At 39.7% G+C, this 18,710-nt stretch overlaps 1 protein-coding gene and 1 long non-coding RNA gene across 3 annotated transcripts in view; one reads left to right on the top strand and one right to left on the bottom strand.

Moving 5' to 3' along the window:
• LOC147378137 (contactin-associated protein-like 5) overlaps nucleotides 1-18,710 on the top strand; it is a 100,852-nt gene that overhangs the window by 1,045 nt on the left and 81,097 nt on the right. The window lies entirely within an intron of this gene.
• Nucleotides 3-18,040, bottom strand: LOC147378138 (uncharacterized). 2 transcript variants are annotated; one of them, XR_015151422.1, is made up of 5 exons: nucleotides 17,903-18,040; nucleotides 17,372-17,461; nucleotides 12,837-12,966; nucleotides 2,705-2,844; nucleotides 3-444 (listed from the first exon to the last, which is right to left on the bottom strand). It is a non-coding gene; the product is annotated as an uncharacterized LOC147378138 (long non-coding RNA). The 2 variants fall into 2 exon arrangements; XR_015151421.1 differs by lacking the exon at nucleotides 12,837-12,966.

Genomic DNA, 18,710 nt, shown 5'->3' with positions numbered 1-18,710 from the left:
AGTTTGGAGAGAAATATTTATTGCAGGGACAAGTGAGAGAACTGGTTGCTCATGTCCAAAAACCCAGAACTCCCCAGAATTTGGCAAAACTCTTTAAAAGGCAAGGTAAGGGAGGGGCATCTCATGTGAAGAGTTGACTCATTGGAAAAGACTCTGATGCTGGGAGGGATTACGGGCAGGAGGAGAAGGGGAAGACAGAGATGAGATGGCTGGATGGCATCACCGACTCAATGGACATGAGTTTGAGCAAGCTCTGAGAGTTGGTGATGGACAGGGAGGCCTGGCATGCTGTGATTCATGGGGTCACAAAAAGTCGGACACGACTGAGCGACTGAACTGAACTGAACTGAAATGAAGGGAGGGGCATATTTAATTACTGAAAACCTCTTGGTCCCAGAATCCTTTGTTCTTATAGCTGTCCACATAGATCAGGTAACAATGTTCCTGTAAATTTCCAACAAGACAAATATTATTCTGTGTTCTGTAACTTTGTATCTCTATGTGAATGGAAAAGTGTTATACCCTTAAAAGGTCAGAACCCTGAACGGGCTCTCCTATATGTATCAGGCCATCGGCAAAATTCTTAACTCTGAGCAATAGAATACAAAGATTAAAGTAAAAGAAACATGCTCTAATCCATTTTCAAAAGATCTAATATGGAGTCATATTTGTTCTTCCCTATTACACTAGGAGGCTTATTTTAGGTTAAACATGAAGCATTCATGCTGAAATAAAAAGCGTATTTATATTACTACTTCAGCCATCTATCTTGCTGCAATAATTCAATTCCTCTTTTACACACCCTCGTACATTTATTTTCTCTGTCTTGTCAGTTGTCCCTACTTTCCATGTTCATTGCTCTGAATGTTTGTACAAAAAGGCTCAGAGCATCAAGTTAAATAACAGACTGAACAACAGAGAGACCCTTGAGCACCATGTGCAGTTCTTTTCAGGTGGTTGGCCCTTTGATAATCTGATGACAGCAAGGCAACCATCTCTTAAGAAAAGTGCCCCAGCAAAGGAAACTATAAGCAAAGTGAAAGACAGCCTTCAGAATGGGAGAAAATAATAGCAAATGAAGCGACTGACAAAGAATTAATCTCAAAAATATATAAGCAATTCCCGCAGCTCAATTCCAGAAAAATAAACGACCCAATCAAAAAATGGGCCAAAGGACCAAACAGACATTTCTCCAAAAAGACATACAGATGGCTAACAAACACATGAAAAGATGCTCAACATCACTCATTATCATAGAAATGCAAATCAAAATCACAATGAGGTACCATCTCACGCCGGTCAGAATGTCTGCTATCCAAAAGTCTACAAGCAATAAATGCTGGAGAGGGTGTGGAGAAAAGGGAACCCTCTTACACTGTTGGTGGGAATGCAAACTAGTACAGCCAGTGTGGAGAACAGCAGCATGGAGATTCCTTAAAAAACTGGAAATAGAACTGCCTTATGACCCAGCAATCCCACTGCTAGGCATACACATCGAGGAAACCAGAATTGAAAGAGGCATGTGTACCCCAATGTTCATCACAGCACTGTTTATAATAGCCAGGACATGGAAGCAACCTAGATGCCCATCAGCAGATGAATGGATAAGAAAGCCGTGGTACATATACACAATGGGATATTACTCAGCCATTAAAAAGAATACATTTGAATCAGTTCTAATGAGGTGGATGAAACTGGAGCCTATTATACAGAGTGAAATGAGTTAGAAAGAAAAACACCAATACAGTATACTAACGCATATATATGGAATTTAGAAAGATGGTAATGATAACCCTGTATGTGAGACAGCAAAAGAGACACAGATGTATAGAACAGTCTTTTGGACTCTGTGGGAGAGGGCAAGGGTCGGATGATTTGGGAGAATGGCACTGAAACATGTATATTATCGTATGTGAAACGAATCACCAGTCCAGGTTCGATGCATGAGACAGGGTGCTCAGGGCTGGTGCACTGGGATGACCCAGGGGATAAGATGGGGAGGGAGGTGGAAGAGGGGATCAGTATGGGGAATATATGTACACCCATGGCTGATTCATGCCAGTGTATGGCAAAAACCACTACAATATTGTAATTAGCCTCCAATAAAACAAATAAACTGAAAAAAAAAAAAAAAAAAAACGTGTCCACATTAAGGTTCTCATCTTGGCTAAAGCCCAGATCTTGACCAAGAAAAGAGCTCCTGACTTTGTGATAGTCTCATTCTACCAAGATTCCTTTCCAAGGAATCTTCTCCAGGAAAACTCTGCATCTTGTAAGTACATCCTCTAAGGCAGTGATCTCCAACCTTTTTAGCGCTAAGGACCAGTTTTGTGGAAGACAATTTGTCCACAAAAGAGAGCTGGGGGAATGGTTTCAAGATGATTCAAGCAGATTGCTTTTTTTTTTCAATTATTGACCCGAATTTTTTAAAATTGTATTTTTAATTGAAGGATAATTACTTCACAATGTTGTGTGGTTTCTGCCAAACGTTAACATGAATCAGCCACAGACATACACATGCCCCCTCCCTCTTAAACCTCCTTCCAACCCCTCTAGGTTGTCACAGAACACCGGCTTTAAGTTCCCTCCCTTACACAGCACTTTTGTGTACTTTGTGTCTAATCTAATGCTGCTACTGATCTGACAGGAGGTACAGGTCTGTGGGCGGGAGGTTGGGGATCCCTGCTGTAAGGAGAAAAATTACCTTCAGGTACACAGTGTGAGTGGTGGGAAGTTGCACCCCCTTAGGCAGCTTTTGGATGGAGAATGCCCTTGTCTGGGATGATCCTCCAGCTGGCACTCTGTAATCTTCCATCACTAGTCCTGGGGCTTTGGTGCTTTATCCTTTGGGAAAAAAGAACACACATCTGACTCTTAGTCTATAAAACCAAAATCTCAGCATGTCCTCTGGATCAAAAATTCCCTTTCAACATCATCTTATCCCTTTTTTACTGGTTCATTCTTATAAACATAAAACTTTGCTGCATAAGTCATAAAACAAAACAACTACAAAAGCCCAATGGCTCTATTTATCTATCTATCCTTCTCCTCTCCCACGCTCTGGGCAAAATGGCTTCTCCCCAAAACTTGTCTTTAGTTACTGATTACATCTCGAGGCACATAGTGGTCAGTTTCATGTGTCAACTTGGTAGGTTTCAGGCCACAGTGATTCAACTAGACACCAGTCCAGGTGTTTCTGTGATGAGTTTATCATTGACATCATTTGCCCTTAACTAGAGGAGCTATGCTTGATAATCTATGGGCCTGATTCAATCAGTTGAGAAGTTTTAGGACAGAACTGAATTTTTCCGTTCAGTTCAGTTCAGTCATTCAGTTGTGTCCGACTCTTTGCGACCCCATGAACCGCAGCACACCAGGCCTCCCTGTCTATCACCAACTCCCAGAGTCTACCCAAACCCATGTCCATTGAGTCAATGATGACATCCAACCATCTCATCCTCTGTCGTCCCCTTCTCCTCCCTACCTCAATCTTTCCCAGCATCAGGGTCTTTTCCAATGAGTCAATTCTTCGCATCAGGTGACCAAAGTATTGGAGTTTCAGTTTCAACATCAGTCCTTCCAATGAACACGAAGGACTGATCTCCTTTAGGATGGACTGGTTGGATCTACTTGCAGTCCAAAGGGCTCTCAGGAGTCTTCTCCAACACCACAGTTGAAAAGCATCAATTCTTTGGTGCTTAGCTTTCCTGATAGTCCAACTCTCACATCCATACATGACCACTGGAAAAACCATAGCCTTGACTAGATGGACCTTTGTTGACAAAGTAATGTCTCTGCTTTTTAATATGCTGTCTAGGTTGGTCATAACTTTCCTTCCAAGGAGTAGGCGTCTTTTAATTTCAGGGGTGCAATCACCATCTACAGTGATTTTGGAGCCCAGAAAAATAAAGTCAGCCACTGTTTTCACTGTTTCCCCATCTATTCGCTATAAAGTGATGGGACCGGATGCCATGATCTTAGTTTTCTGAATGTTGAGCTTTAAGCCAACTTTTTCACTCTCCTCTTTCACTTTCATCAAGAGGCTTTTTAGTTCCTCTTCACTTTCTGCCATAAGGGTGGTGTCATCTACATAGCAGTATGTATTTGTTAATCCCAAAGTCCTAATTCATCCCTCCCTCCCTTTTCCCCTTGGGGTATCCATGATTTTTTATTTTTTCTATTTCTGTGGGTCTATTTCTGTTTTGTAATTAAGTTCATTTGCATCTTTTTAAAAAAAATCCAGATATAGTTGATATCATATGATATTTGTCTTTCTCTGACTTATCTAAGGCCATCCATGTTGCTGCAGATGGCATTATTTCATTCTTGTTATGGTTGAGTAATATTTCACTGTATATATCTACCACATCTTCCTTGTTTGTTCCTCTGTTAATGGACATTTAGGTTGCTCCACGTCTTGGTTATTATAAATAATGCTGCTATGGACATTAGGGTGCATGAATCTTTTCGAATTATAATTTTCTCCACCAATGCCCAGCTAAATTTATAGGGTTCCATGAATTTAAATACCATTTAGATGTTGATCACCTCCACATATGTATCTCTTAGACTGACCCCTGGAATTATATATGCAATAAACTTGCCATCTCTTCCTGAAATTCTAGTACGTCTCTCAAGTTTATTACAGCAAAACCAGAATTCTTGATTACCATTCTCTCAACAACTTGCTGTTTCACATCTCCTGTCTTAACAAATGGAATTATTCAGTCATTTGCTAGAACAGAAACCTAGGAAGCAGCCTCAATTTCTCCTTTTTCAGAATCTCTACTCCTTGATCCTCATCTACACAGTTCATAGAAACACCCCCTGGTTCCATCCACCAAGACATATCTTAAATTCATGTACTTATCCTACTTCCTTGAGTAACAGCCTCCTCCAGTCTCACCCAGAGCATTCAGATAGACTCCTTCCTGCAGTTCCTGCTCCTGCCAGGATTTCCATAAACCTGTTTTTCATGCAGTAGCCAAAGTGATCTTTATCAACAAGAAATAAAAGTATATCATTGTACTGCCTGCTTCATTTAAAATTGAAGCACTTGACTGGCATTTAAAATTCCTCATTGAGTGTCCCATGCCTACCCCTTTCACTTCCTTTTCCTTCTTTCCATCCCTGCAGGCTTTCTTCCTATTCCTGAAATACACCAGGTTTTTCTTACCTAAAGATCTTCTCACTTTCTGTTCCCTAGGCACAGAACAGTTTTCACAGGGTTTACATGGTCATCTCCTTCAATCAATGTGATTCTAATATCACCACTTAGCCTCTCTAATCGCCTCTTCAAAGTCACCTGTACTAATTTCTCTGCACCAAACATTAACCCATGGTTATACAACATGATTTTATTTTCTTCCTGGTGCCTTGCACAAACCAGAATCTTGTCTGTTTATTCTGGCTTGTTGGTTATTTGCTTTTCAAGACCCTGCACCAAATATAAGTCCCATGAGGGCAGGCACTTTGCCTATTAAGTCCCAGCATGCATTAGACACAAATCTGTATCCAATAAATATGTATCTCAGTTCAGTCTTATTATCTCAGCATGGGCCACCATGTTATTATTCCGAAATTTCTTGCTATGAATATGCCTACTGTAGTTTCTATGGAATTGATTTTTTGTTTGTTTGTTTCATAAATCTTTTTCTCAAAATTCCATTTGAGTGTGTTGCTAAAGGTTGGTAGAAATCTTACAGTTTAATAATTTCTTAATATAAAGTTTTACCATTTTGGAATTCATTAAGTCGATCATCTATTTATTCAATTGACAATGTTCACTTAACACTTAAGCTCTACCACAAATCATACAAAGCTCTTGGGTTTTGAGGAAGATAAGACCTTTTCTGGACTTCATTTTTTTTTTTAATTAAAAAAATTTTTTTGGCCACACTGCATGTCATGTGGGGTCTTAGTTCTCTGACCAATGTGGACCCTACAGTGAAGGCACAAAATCTTAACCACTGAACCATCAGTGAAAACCCCACTGGGCTTAAGTCCTGTATGTTTCCTTTGGAGCATTCTTTATGATTGTATTTCATAAACTATTTGTGTACTTTTTTTTAACATCTGTCTGTTCCTGCTACTGCTGTTAAGTCACTTCAGTCGTGTCCAACTCTGTGCGACCCCATAGATGGCAGCCCACCAGGCTCCCCCCGTCCCTGGGATTCTCCAGGCAAGAACACTGGAGTGGGTTGCCATTTCCTTCTCCAATGCATGAAAGTGAAAAGTGAAAGTGAAGTCACTCAGTCGTGTCCGACTCTTCATGACACCATGGGCTTCAGCCTACCAGGCTCCTGTGCCCATGGGATTCTCCAGGCAAGAGTACTGGAGTGGGGTGTCATTGCCTTCTTCCTGTCTCTTCCTATTTGCCTCTAAACTTCCAAAAAATAGTAGATGCATCTGTCAGGTGCCCCCATGCCCATGACAGTGTTCAAAACACAGGGTCCTCTTAGTATTTATTGATTGATCAAAACCTGTCGCTTATAAAAGATGAAGTAACAAGTGTGTAAATTAAACAAGTGTGTAAAGTCGTGTCCAACTCTGTGACCCCATGGACTGCAGCATGCCAGGCTACTCTGTCCTTCACTATCCCTCGGAGTTTACTCAAACTCATGTCCATTGAGTTGATATGCTATCCAACCATCTCATCCTCTGTTGCCCCCTCTCTTCCTGCCCTCAATCTTTCCAAGCATCAGGGTTTTTTCTTATGAGTCAGCTCTTTGAATCAGGTCGCTGAAGTATTGGAGCTTCAGCTTCAGCATCAGTCCTTCCAGTGAATATTCAGGGTTGATTTCCTTTAGGATTGACTGATATGATCTCCTTGCTGTCCAAGGGACTCTTAAGAGTCTTCACCAGCACAATTTGAAAGCATCCATTTTTGAACACTCACCCTTTTTTATGGTCCAACTCTTACATCCATACATGACTACTGGAAAAACCATAGCTTTGACTATATGAACCTTTGTCAGCAAAGTGATGTCTCCACTTTTTAATATGCTGTCTAGGTTTGTTATAGCTTTCCTTCCAAGGAGCAAGCATCTTTTAATTTCATGCCTGCAGTCAGAGCCAAGGGAGGCCAGAAGGAGAAGCAAGTGTTACTGTTGGCATCAGAAAGAGTTAGGAGACACCCTCTTGCCTCAGCTGAGTCTCAAACATTGGTAGTCACTTCCTTGACAGAAAGGAGTCCCAGGCAGCAGGAAGGACTGGTGCATAGGGAAGCAGACGAAAGCTAGATATTCCTTTATTTCATGCCCTGGAGTCACAGAAAGACAGTGTGCAGTGTAGACGTTTTCCTCTTTCTTCTCTTACATTTCCCATGTTGTCTATACCTTCTTTCAGAAAGACAATAGACTTCATCGGGCCTGCAGGAGGAAAGGTGTTAATAATAAGGGAGAGCCCTTCCTCCTTTCTAATGTCTCAGCCTACAATGCATTCCTGAGAAAGTCTCTGCTTTCCAAATTGGAAAACGTTCTCCAATTGGAGAATCACATCAGACTGGGAACTGAGGAGTCTGTCTTTCAGTCATCTGTCAGCATGACAGAGTCTGCCCCAAATGGGACTTTTTTTTAAAAAAATGTGTTGGACTATGGTTGATTTACAATGTTATATTCATTTCAGGTGTACAGCAAAATGAATCAGTTGTACACATACATATAGCCTCTCTTTTTTACATTTGTTTTGTTTGTCTTCTTCTGGCAAACATCCCACGCCTTAAGATTTCTTTTCTGGGTCCCAATCACTAGATGCCCTGTGCCCAGCTTGCTTATCACTTGCAAAATGGCCCCCCATCTTTCTTCACTTGCTATTTCAGGAGCTTCTCTGATGATCTCCCTCACCAAGACCTTCCTGAAATGAGTATTGACTTGCTCCTTTCAAGCACTACTCACAGTCTTTAGGAAACTCCATGCTTCTCAAGTGCTTTCATATGGCACTCCCCTCTGATTTGCTGCATTTCCTTTACTCAGCTTCCACTAAGTACACATGTATAGTTCCCGGCACAGACTGTGAGCTTCTCACCTGATTCTATGTTTTTATTTTTTATTTATTTTTAAAAATTTTATTGAAGTATGGTTGGTCTGCAGTGTTGTGTTACTTCAGGTATAGAGCAAAGTGATTCAGCTATAAACACACACACACACACACACACATACACACACATATATTCTTTTTAAGCTTCTTTTTCTTTATAAGTTATTCCAAGATATTGAGTAAAGCTCCCTGTGCTATACAGTAGGGCTTTGCTGTATATCTATTTTATATATAATAGCATGTATATATTAATCCCCAAATTCCTAATTTATCCTCTCTTTCCCCTTTGGTAACCATACGTTTGTTTTCTATGTCTGTTGATTCTATTTTTTTGTTGTTGTTGGTGTTGACGTTTAGTTGATAAGTCATTTCTGACTCTTTTGCAACCCCATGGACTACATAGCCCATCAGGCGCCTCTGCCCATGGGATTTCCTAAACAAGAGTACTGGAGTGGGTTGCCATTTCCTTTTCCAGGGGATCTTCCCAACCCAGGGATCAAATCTGTATCTCCTGCATTGGCAGGCAGATTCTTTATCACAGAGCCATGAGGGAAGCCCATTTCTGTCTTATAAATAGGTTTATTTGATATCACTTATGTATAGAATCTAAAAATAAATGATATAAATTTTTTGTTATGTAAATAAGTTTATTTGTATAATCTTTAAATTCCATATGTAAGTGATATTATGATATTTGACTTTCTCTATTTGACATCTTCACTTAGTATCATAATCTTTAGGTTCATCAATGTTGCTGTAAATGGTATTATTTCATTCTTTTTTATAGGTGAGTAATATTTCATTGTATATATGTACCACATCTTCTTTATCTACTTATCTGTGGATGAATGTTTAGGTTGCTTCATATTCTGGCTATTGTAAATAGTGTTGCTATGAACATAGTGGGCTTCCCCTATAGCTTAGTTGGTAAAGAGTCCCCCTGCAGTGCAGGAGACCACAGTTCAATTGCTGGGTCGGGAAGATCCGCTGGAGAGGGGATAGGCTACCCACTCCAGTATTCTTGGGCTTCCCTGGTGGCTCAGCTGATTAAGAATCCACTTGCAAGGCGGGAGACCTGGGTTCGATCCCTGGGATGGGAAGATCCCCTGGAGAAGAGAGAGGCTACCCATTCCAGTATTCTGGCCTGGAGAATTCCATTGCCTGTTTAGTTCATGGGGTCACAAAGAGTCAGACATGACTGAGTGACTTTCATTTTCACTGTGAATATAGGAGTGCATGTATCTTTTTTAATTAGAGTTTTCTGTGGATATACTAGACTTGCTGGACAAAGCTGCTACTTTTTTTCTGAAATATTCTTATTCTCCGTTGCTAGAATGACTCCTGGTAGCCATTCACCACCTAGATCAAATGTCACCTGCTTTCTGACTCCCAGACTCTATCATGTAGCCACATTTTATGAGCTTCAATTCTGGGTCTTATCTTATTAAATTAAAATTGCCTGGTGTTTCCTTGACTAATAACTAGTCTCTTTAGAGACAAGGTTGGAATCATGACCTAACTCTGCTATCTGAGACCCAGATCAGTGCCTGACAACTGCTATATGCTCCCTGGATATTTAATATTTTGGCTCAAAAGCCTAACCATCCTTACTTATTTTTAAAGATTTTTTAAATTTATTTTTTAATTATAGTACCCTTTTTTAATGGGTTCTCCTTTCTCTTCTATGTATTTTATAGGCACTTAAGATTATAAGCTTATTAGAATCTTCCTTATACATGGGTTTCTTTATTACATCACTTTTTTCTTATTGAATAATTGAGAATATCATGGTTGCAGTTCTTCAACTGAAGGTCTTTGAAGCCTCCTCAGCCCCTTCTGGTGTATTCTGTTTTTAAAACTCTAGAAGGAATAGCATGTCTGTATTTTTCCTAAGTATTTATGTCATTAAAATCTTTGCTTTTTAATTGTCTTCATTCCCTTCATAAATGACAGGACAAGGGTCCCACATTCCCAAGTTTCCCTTTGCTTCCAGGTCCCAGGGCCATCTTTTTGCTATGGTCACAATGACATTCAGAGCAACAGATTCCTTTTGCGTGTTCAGATATGAACAGTTGAATGCATGGTCTACTCTTCAAAAGATGAAAATTCCAGCAAACACTCTTGACTTCTTTGAGCCTCTGTTTCTCATCTATAAGTGACAATGGTAATTACTTTAAGGCTGACTATATCATTTTTGAGTTCGGGTGCAACAAGCATGGAGCAGAGTATCTAGCAAAGTGTTGGTGCTCAGTAAGTGACAACTAGTATTAATATGGCTATAGATCCATAGAGGACATTCCTTTAATTGCCACTACATGCTGCATTTTTCAGAAACATTAATCATATTCTCTACCAGGCAGGGGCCACCGCAGATTCATATCTCTGTCTGTTCTTGCTTTCACTTCCTTTCTCATGGTCTCTGGGATCTCACTTCCCTGAGACTTCCAGAATCTCTATGTTCAAGAGTAGGGTAATGTGGTCACCCTACAAAGACCAAAACACAAGTCTTCCCCGTTATAATTTGTGGTCGATACTGTTCAGTTACTAAGTCCTAACCAACTCTTTGCAACCCCATTGACTGTAACATGACCAGCTTCTCTGTCCTCCACTACCTCCCTGTGTGTGTGTGTGTGTGTGTGTGTGTGTGCTTAGTTGTGTCCATCTCTTTGCAACCCTTTGGACCATAGCCTGTGAAGCTCCTCTGTTCATGGGATTTTTCAGGCAAGAATACTGGAGTGGGTTGCCATTTCCTCCTCCAGGGGATCTTCCTGAGCCAGGGGTCGAGCTCACATCTCCTGTGTCGCCTACATTGCAGGCAGATTCTTCACCTGCTGAGTCACCAGGGAAGCCCAGATAAGTTTGCTCTCATTCATGTCCAATGAGTTGGTGATGGTATCTAACCATCACATCCTCTGCCAGCCTCTTCTCATTTTGCCTTCAATCTTTCCTAGCACCAGGGCCTTTTCCAATAGGTTGGCTCTTCGCATCAAGTGGCGAAAGTACTGGAGCTTCAGTCTCAGTAACAGTCCTTCCAATGAATATTCAGGGTTGATTTCATTCAGGATTGACTGGTTTGATCTCCTTGTTGTCCAAGGGATTCTCAAGGGTCTTCACCAGCACCACAGTTTGAAAGCACTAGTTCTTTAGCACTCAGCCTTCTTTATGATCCAATCTCATATCATACTTGGCTACTGGAAAAAATCATAGCTTTCACTATACAGACCTTTGCTGGCAAAGTGTTGTTTCTGCTATTTAATATGCTGTCTAGGTTAGTAATAGCTTTTCTTACACCAAGCATCGTTTAATTTCATGATTGCAGTCACCATCTGCAGTGATTTTGGAGCCCAAGAGCAGAAAATCTGTCACTTCTTCCATATTTTCCCCTTCTATTTGACATGAAGTGATGGTACTGGATGCCATGATCTTAGTTTTTTGAATGGTGAGTTTCAAGCCAGCTTTTTCACTCTCCTCTTTCACGTCATTAAGAAGCTATTTAGTTCTTCCTCACTTCCTGCCAATAGAGTGGTATCATCTGCATATCTGAGTTTGTTGATATTTCTCCTAGCAATCTTGATTCCAGCTTGTGAGTCATCCAGCCAAGCATTTTGTATGATGTACTCTGCATAGAAGTTAAATAAACAAGGTGACAATATATAGCCTTGCTGTACTCCTTTCTTAATTTTGAAGCAGTCAGTTTTTCCATGTCCAGTTCTAGCTATTGCTTATTTATCTTTATACAGGTTTCTCTGGAGACAGGTAAGGTGATCTGGTACTCCCATCTCTTTTATAATTTTCCACAGTGCGCTGTGATCCACACAGTCAAAGGCTTTAGCATAGCCAGTGAAGCAGAAGCAGATGTTTTTCTGGAATTCCTTTGCTTTCTCTATGATTCATCAAATGTTGGCAATTTGATCTCTAGTTCTTCTGCCTTTTCTAAACCCACCTTGTTCTCGAGTCAAATACTGCTAAAGCCTAGCTTGAAGGACTTTGAGCATATCCTCGTTAGCATGTGAAATTAGTACAATTGTATGGTATTTTGAATATTTTTTGGCATTGCTCTTCTTTGGGATTGGAATGAAAACTGACCTTTTACAGTCCTCTAGACACTGCTGAGTTTTCCAAATTTGCTGATATATTGAGTGCTTTAACACCATCATCTTTTAGGATTTTAAATAGCTGGAATTCTTTCATCTCAGCTAGCTTTGTTCATAGTACTGCTTCCTAATGCCCACTGACTTCACATTCGAGGATGTCCGGCTCTAGGTGAGTGACCACACCATCATGGTTATCTGGGTCATTAGGACCTTTTTGAACAGTTCTTCTGTGTTTTTTTGCCACCTTTTCTTAATCTCTTCTGCTTCTGTTAGATCTTTTCCATATCTGTCCTTTAGTATGCCCATTCTTGAATGAATCTTTACTTGATAGCTATGATTTTCTTGAAGAGATCTCTAGTCTTTCCCATTCTATTGTTTCCTCTATTTTTTTTTGCATCGTTCATTTAAGAAAGCTTTCTTATCTCGCCTTGCTATTCTCGGGAGCTCTGAATTCAGTTGGATATATCTTTCCCTTTCTACCTTGCTTTTGCTTCTCTTTACTTTGCTATGTGTAAAGCCTCCTCAGATATCCACTATCCCTTCTTAAATTTATTTTTCTTTGGGATGGTTTTGGTCACTGATTCCTGTATAATGCTATGAATGTCCTTCCATAGTTCTTCAGGCACTCTTTCTACCAGATCAAATCCCTTGAATCTATTCTTTATCTCCACTGTATAATCAAAAGGGATTTGATTTAGTTCATACCTGAATGGCCCAGTGGGTTTCCATACCTTCTTCAATTTAAGCCTGAATTTTTCAATAAGGAGCTCATGATCCAAGCCACAGTCAGCTCTTGGTCTTATTTTACTGGCTTCTCCAGAGAGAGCTTCTCCACCTTTGGTTGTAAAGAACATAATCAGTCTTATTTCAGTATTGACCATCTGGTTATGACCATGTGGAGGGTCATCTCTTGTGTTTTTGGATCACAGCCTTGTGGCAAAGGGCTTGGGTTATTTAATGAAGCTGTGAACCACGCCATACAGGGCCACCCAAGACAGATGAATCACAGTGAAGAGTTCTAACAAAACGTGGTCCACTGAAGAAGGAAATGGGCCACTCCAGTATTCTTGCCTGAAAAAACCCCATGAACAGTATGAAAAGGCAAAAATGTATGACGCCAGAAGATGAACCCCCCAGGTTGGAATGTGTCCAGTATTCTACTGGGGAAGAGGGAAGGGCAATTGCTAATAACTCAAGTATGAGTGAGATTTGGCTATGCCAAGGCAGGAACAGTGCTCAGCTGTGGGTGTGTCTTGTGGTAAAAGTAAAGCCTGATGTTGTAAGGAACAATATTACATAGAAACCTGGAATGTAAGATCCATGAATGAAGGTAAATTGTACGTGGTCATGGAGGAAATGGCAAGAGTGAACATCAACATCTTAGAAATAGGTTAACTAAAATGGACAAGGATGGCAAATTTAATTCAGATGACCATTACTACTGGGGGCAAGAGCTGACCCTCATAGTCAACTGAAGAGTCCACAATGCAGCACTTCAATACAATCTCAAAAATGACAGAATGTTCTTGGTTCTTTTCCAAGGCAAACCATTCAATATCAGAATAATATGTCTATGCCCCCACCATTGATGCCAAAGGAGCTGAACCTGACTGGTTCTGTGAAGACCTATAATACCTTTTAGAACTAACATCAAAGAAAGGTGTCCTTTTCATCATAGAGGATTGTAATATGAAAGTAGGAAGTTAAGAGCTACCTGGAATTGTTAGGTACTCAAATGTGCTCAAAGGCACGTTTGACCTTGAAGTACAAAATGAAGCAGAGCAAAGGCTAACAGAGTTTTGACAAGAGAACATACTGGTTATATCAAATACCCTTTTCCAACAACCTAAGAGATTACTCTACAGATGGACATTACCAGATAGTCAATATTGAAATGAGATTGATTATGTTCTTTGTGTGACTTGTACCCTATTATGATTGTGTTTATGTGTGTTAGTTGCTCAGTTGTGTCTGACTCTTTGTGATCTCATAGATTATAACCTACCATGCTCCCCTGTCCCTGGAATTCTGCAGGCAAGAATACTGGAGTGGGTAGCCATTCTCTTTTCAGGGGATCTTCCTGACTCAGGGATTGAACCCAGATCTCCTGCATTGCAGGCAGATTCTTCACTATCTGAGCCACCAGTGAAGTCCCAATTATGATTACTACTTGTAAATCATTTCATAGATTAAGTAAATCCATGATGAACCAAGAGGATAATTTTCATGTCTTTATAAATAGTTATTTTGAACAAGTTATGCCCTCTTGCTGTCTGTCAAGTTGATTCTGGCTATGCCATGTTTCCATGTATACATATATAGCAGCCTAGCTTGCTAGGTTATATTGCTCTAAGAATTACTGAATACCTCCTCCATTATCATTTTTCCCTTTGTCACCTCTGTTATCAATGAGGGTATCTGGTTTTTAAGCTTTTGTGTTTTCTCTCTCTGACCATTTTTCAGATTAATTAATCTTTGGGCAAGCACATTCTTGCCAATGAACCAAGTGAATAAAGTACATGGGTCCTTCTACATTGTTGAGTTGGTGATATAAAGATGCATGTGTGAAACAAAGATATTAATGTAGAATTGTCTAAAATATATCATCTTTTATAGAGTCTATGTAAGAAGAATAGATGGGGAAATGAGGAGAATCATTCTTAGTTGTGATTCATGGTGACTTTTCCTGGGAGAGAGAGCTACTATCTTCCCTATTGGTGTGGAATATTTCATGATTAAATCAACAATTGCCATTAGAAATGCCACTAGCATCACCATTAACATCCTCCTCTACCACTGTCATTTAAGAGGTTCAGTGTGGTCCAACACACATGCCAAAGCTCACACAATCTTCTTAAATAATAGTTACTATTCCTAAGTATGTAGAAAGGAAAACTGAATTTTGTAAAGGTGAACTGACTTTAGATAAATTAGGCAATTTGCATCCTAAGCCAAATATTTCTTCTGAGCTCTAAAAATATATATTCATTTGCTTGATTGATATCTCAATTTGATTATGTCATAAACAGCTCCAATTGAACACATCCCAAAGGGAACTCTTAATCGACGCTGACCACACTCGGTATCTTCTTATGGTCTTTCCCATCTCAATAAATACACCACTCACCCAAACCGGACCTCAGAATCTTTACTGAAATCTTTTCTTTTTCTTACTCCCCCACAGCAAATTCAATAGCAAGTTCTATCAGTATCATATCCAAAAATCATCCCAAATAAATCCATTTCTTTTTGTCATCACAGCTGAAAGCTTAGTTCAGTTACATCTTCTATCACCTGAATTTTTACCTCAGCATCCTGTTTTTACTCCTCTTTTCTTTTGGTCCATCATCTCCGTGACAGCCAGCAGGATCATCATAAAATACAGAGCTGAGTCACTTCCTGCTGGAAACCTTTCAATTGCTTCTGCCTGACTTAGGAACAAACCAAAGCCCTGTGCAGAAAGAACTGGACTGTAGGGCCTGGCCCCTGCGTGCTTCAATGGCCTTACTGTCCAGCTATATCCCTTCACTCTCTGGGCTCAAACACTACATATTGGCCTTCTGTCCTCCCTCTACCTGAAATGCTCCCCCTTCCCTTTAACTTCTTCAGTTCATCTCTTAATCAGTCTCAGCTTTATTATCATCTTCTCAGATACCTGGCCATTGGTTCCCAATTTAAATAATATTACTCACATTTTTCTATCTTAAATCATATCATTATTTTCTTTCAAAGCATTGATCAGTGTCTTAGTCTATTTGAACAGAACACCATGTACTAAATGACTCATCAACAAAAGAAAACCTATTTCTTACAGTTCTGGAGGTTGGAAAGTCCAAGAGGAAGGCACAGCAAATGATGTGTCTGGTAAGGGCTCACTTCTTGGTTCATAGATGGTCATTTTATTACCAGTCCTCACCTCATAAAAGGGATGAGGGAACTCTCTGGGTCTCTTTGATAAGGACACTAACCTCATTCATGAGGACTCCAGCCTCATGACCTAGTCTCCTCCCAAAGACCTCTCCTCCAAATACTGTCTCAGTGTGGATTAGGTTTCAATATGTGAATTTATGAATTTTAGGAGAATATAGACATTCAGTGTATAGCAATCACGATCTAGCTATAGAATATCTGTCTATATCTTGGAAGAGAGAAGGAGAAGGGCATTAGATAGACACATAAATAGATATCTAATAGATACTAACATGTGCCTTTCCTTGTAAATTACCTGTCTCATCTACCAGTTTATGGGCTCCACAAAGTTAAGGACCACAGCTACTTAGATACATTATTCTCAACATAGAATGAGACCAATTTCATTTAAGGCAATTAAATTGTTGAATGAAAAACTTCCCCAAAGTGGTACAATTTGTACCAATCCTATCGCCTTACACTTTCCACACTGTGTCTGGAAGTATTTGGTCATATGATATGGCGAACTTCTGTTAAAGGGAAAATATATTCAATTTTCTAATGTCCATAATATTGTTTTATTTACCAGACCAAAGTGAGCACCCTACAATTCCTGAGCATATTGTTGTTACAATGTTGAAGGACAAAGTTTAGCTGTTGCCCAGTCCAAAAGCTCCTGGGCTAATACTCCCTGATCTTTGAGCTGTGTTCTCAAGCCTTACTCTGCATAAGAAATCATTACCTGGGAACATATAATTATAAATACCAACTCTGGCCATAGTCCATCAAACCATAATTACTGTAACGGCCCCAGCATAAGCATTTTATTTTCTGTTCCTAGATAAGTGTTATGTGGAGCCAGAATTTAAAACTATCTCAAAATCCTCTTCTAATCCTGAGAGTCAGTTTATTTTAGTCAGCATTGTCATATTTGTGTCTGTGGTTGTTAATCTTAAGGACTTTCAGTATCAAGCAAATAAATTTAATATTACTATGGTAATAATGAAAGAATGGGCTCTACACTAAAACCACCAGAGATCTGAACCTAGCTTTATTACCCTTGTTTTTATCTTGGGCAATCTTGGGTCCTTTATGAACACAGTTTATTTTTCTATGAAGAAAAGTATAATAATAGTGCTCATTTCATTTATGCAAATTGTTTGAAATAGTACTTGGCATACAATAAACTTTCAGAGTGTTAGCTGTGTTCATCATTGCCCTTGTTTGACATGTAAGCTAGTTATCAAACTTTCCCTATTTTACCTTTTCCTCCTTATTCAGGGCCACATCCCTCCTGTACTTTAAAGAAGGAAGTAAACATTTTTACATACCAGGTCCCAAAATGTTCCAACACTTCTATCAGACCATCTGGGGACTTCAGGCTAAATGGACTTCTGTCTGGGAACTTCTATTTTAATTTCCTTTAAAAAAAAAAAGGAACACTAATTAATTTTAAAAAGCATTATAAATTCTGATAAGGTATAACGATCTGTCAGGCCTCCCCCACTGAAAATTGCCACTATCGTTTTTTATCTCCGGTTACCTTCTTTCCACAGAAAAGACTTGCTTCTATTTGGTTAATTATTGCCAAGTGGTGTCATCCACAATTCATCAGCCTCAGAGTTGAAGTCATATTCTCTTTCCCCAAATAAATCTCTTTGTCATCCCAGCCTCAGCTGCCCTCTTTGTTTTTTATCTCATCATCTGGGGCCATTTATCACACATGGTAGAGACCCCAGAGTTGTATATTTCATTCTTGGCATGATCAAGGCCCATATGGCCTTATTATAGGGAACCTCAAAGCCAAGTTTATAACATGCAAATCCTGGAGAAATAGAGAAGTGGGGTGGTGGCAGTCATACCTGCAGGCTTGGAGGCCCCCATGTAAGCTTTGAATCTCACTTTGTAAATCAGAGAATTTTATCACTGGATAAGCTTACAGGATCATTCATTGCAACTCTTTCATTTTCGTAGATGAGGAGATGGAGGCCCAGAAATTTCTTAAGAATAAGAAAAAAATAAAGATTTAACTAAATCCCAATTTAGTTAATTGGGATTAACATATGTAAACCATTGGTACTATGTATGCAATAGATAACTAATGAGAACCTACTCTGTAGCTCAGGGAACTCTACTCAATGCCCTGTAGTGACCTAAATGGGAAAGAAGTACAAAAAAGAGAAGATATATGTGTTCAGTTCAGTCGCTCAGTCGTGTCCAACTCTTTGCGACCCCATGAATCGCTGCACGCCAGGCCTCCCAGTCCATCACCAACTCCTGGGGTTCACCCAGACTCACGTCCATCGAGTCAGTGATGCCATCCAGCCATCTCATCCTCTGTCGTCTCCTTCTCCTCCTTCCCCCAATCCTTCCCAGCATCAGAGTCTTTTCCAATGAGTCAGCTCTTCGCATGAGGTGGCCAAAGTACTGGAGTTTCAGCTTTAGCATCATTCCTTCCAAAGAAATCCCAGGGCTGATCTCCTTCAGAATGTGTACGTATAGCTAATTTGCCTTACAGTAGAAACTAACTCAACGTTGTAAAGCTACCATTCTCCAATAAAAGTTTAAAAAGAAATAAGTTAGTTGAAAAGAATGAGATCTGTTTACTCTTCTTTTTTTCAGTTCATTTAGGAATCACAGAAAAATCTCTTCTATGAAAAAACAAACACA

This window comes from Bos grunniens, chromosome 2 (genome assembly GCF_055505025.1).
Source record: "Bos grunniens cultivar Pamir isolate PY7600 chromosome 2, Bosgru_T2T1.0, whole genome shotgun sequence".
Taxonomy (NCBI): domain Eukaryota; kingdom Metazoa; phylum Chordata; class Mammalia; order Artiodactyla; family Bovidae; genus Bos; species Bos grunniens.
Note: the sequence above shows the minus strand (reverse complement) of the source record. Positions and strands in the feature narration are given on the sequence as shown.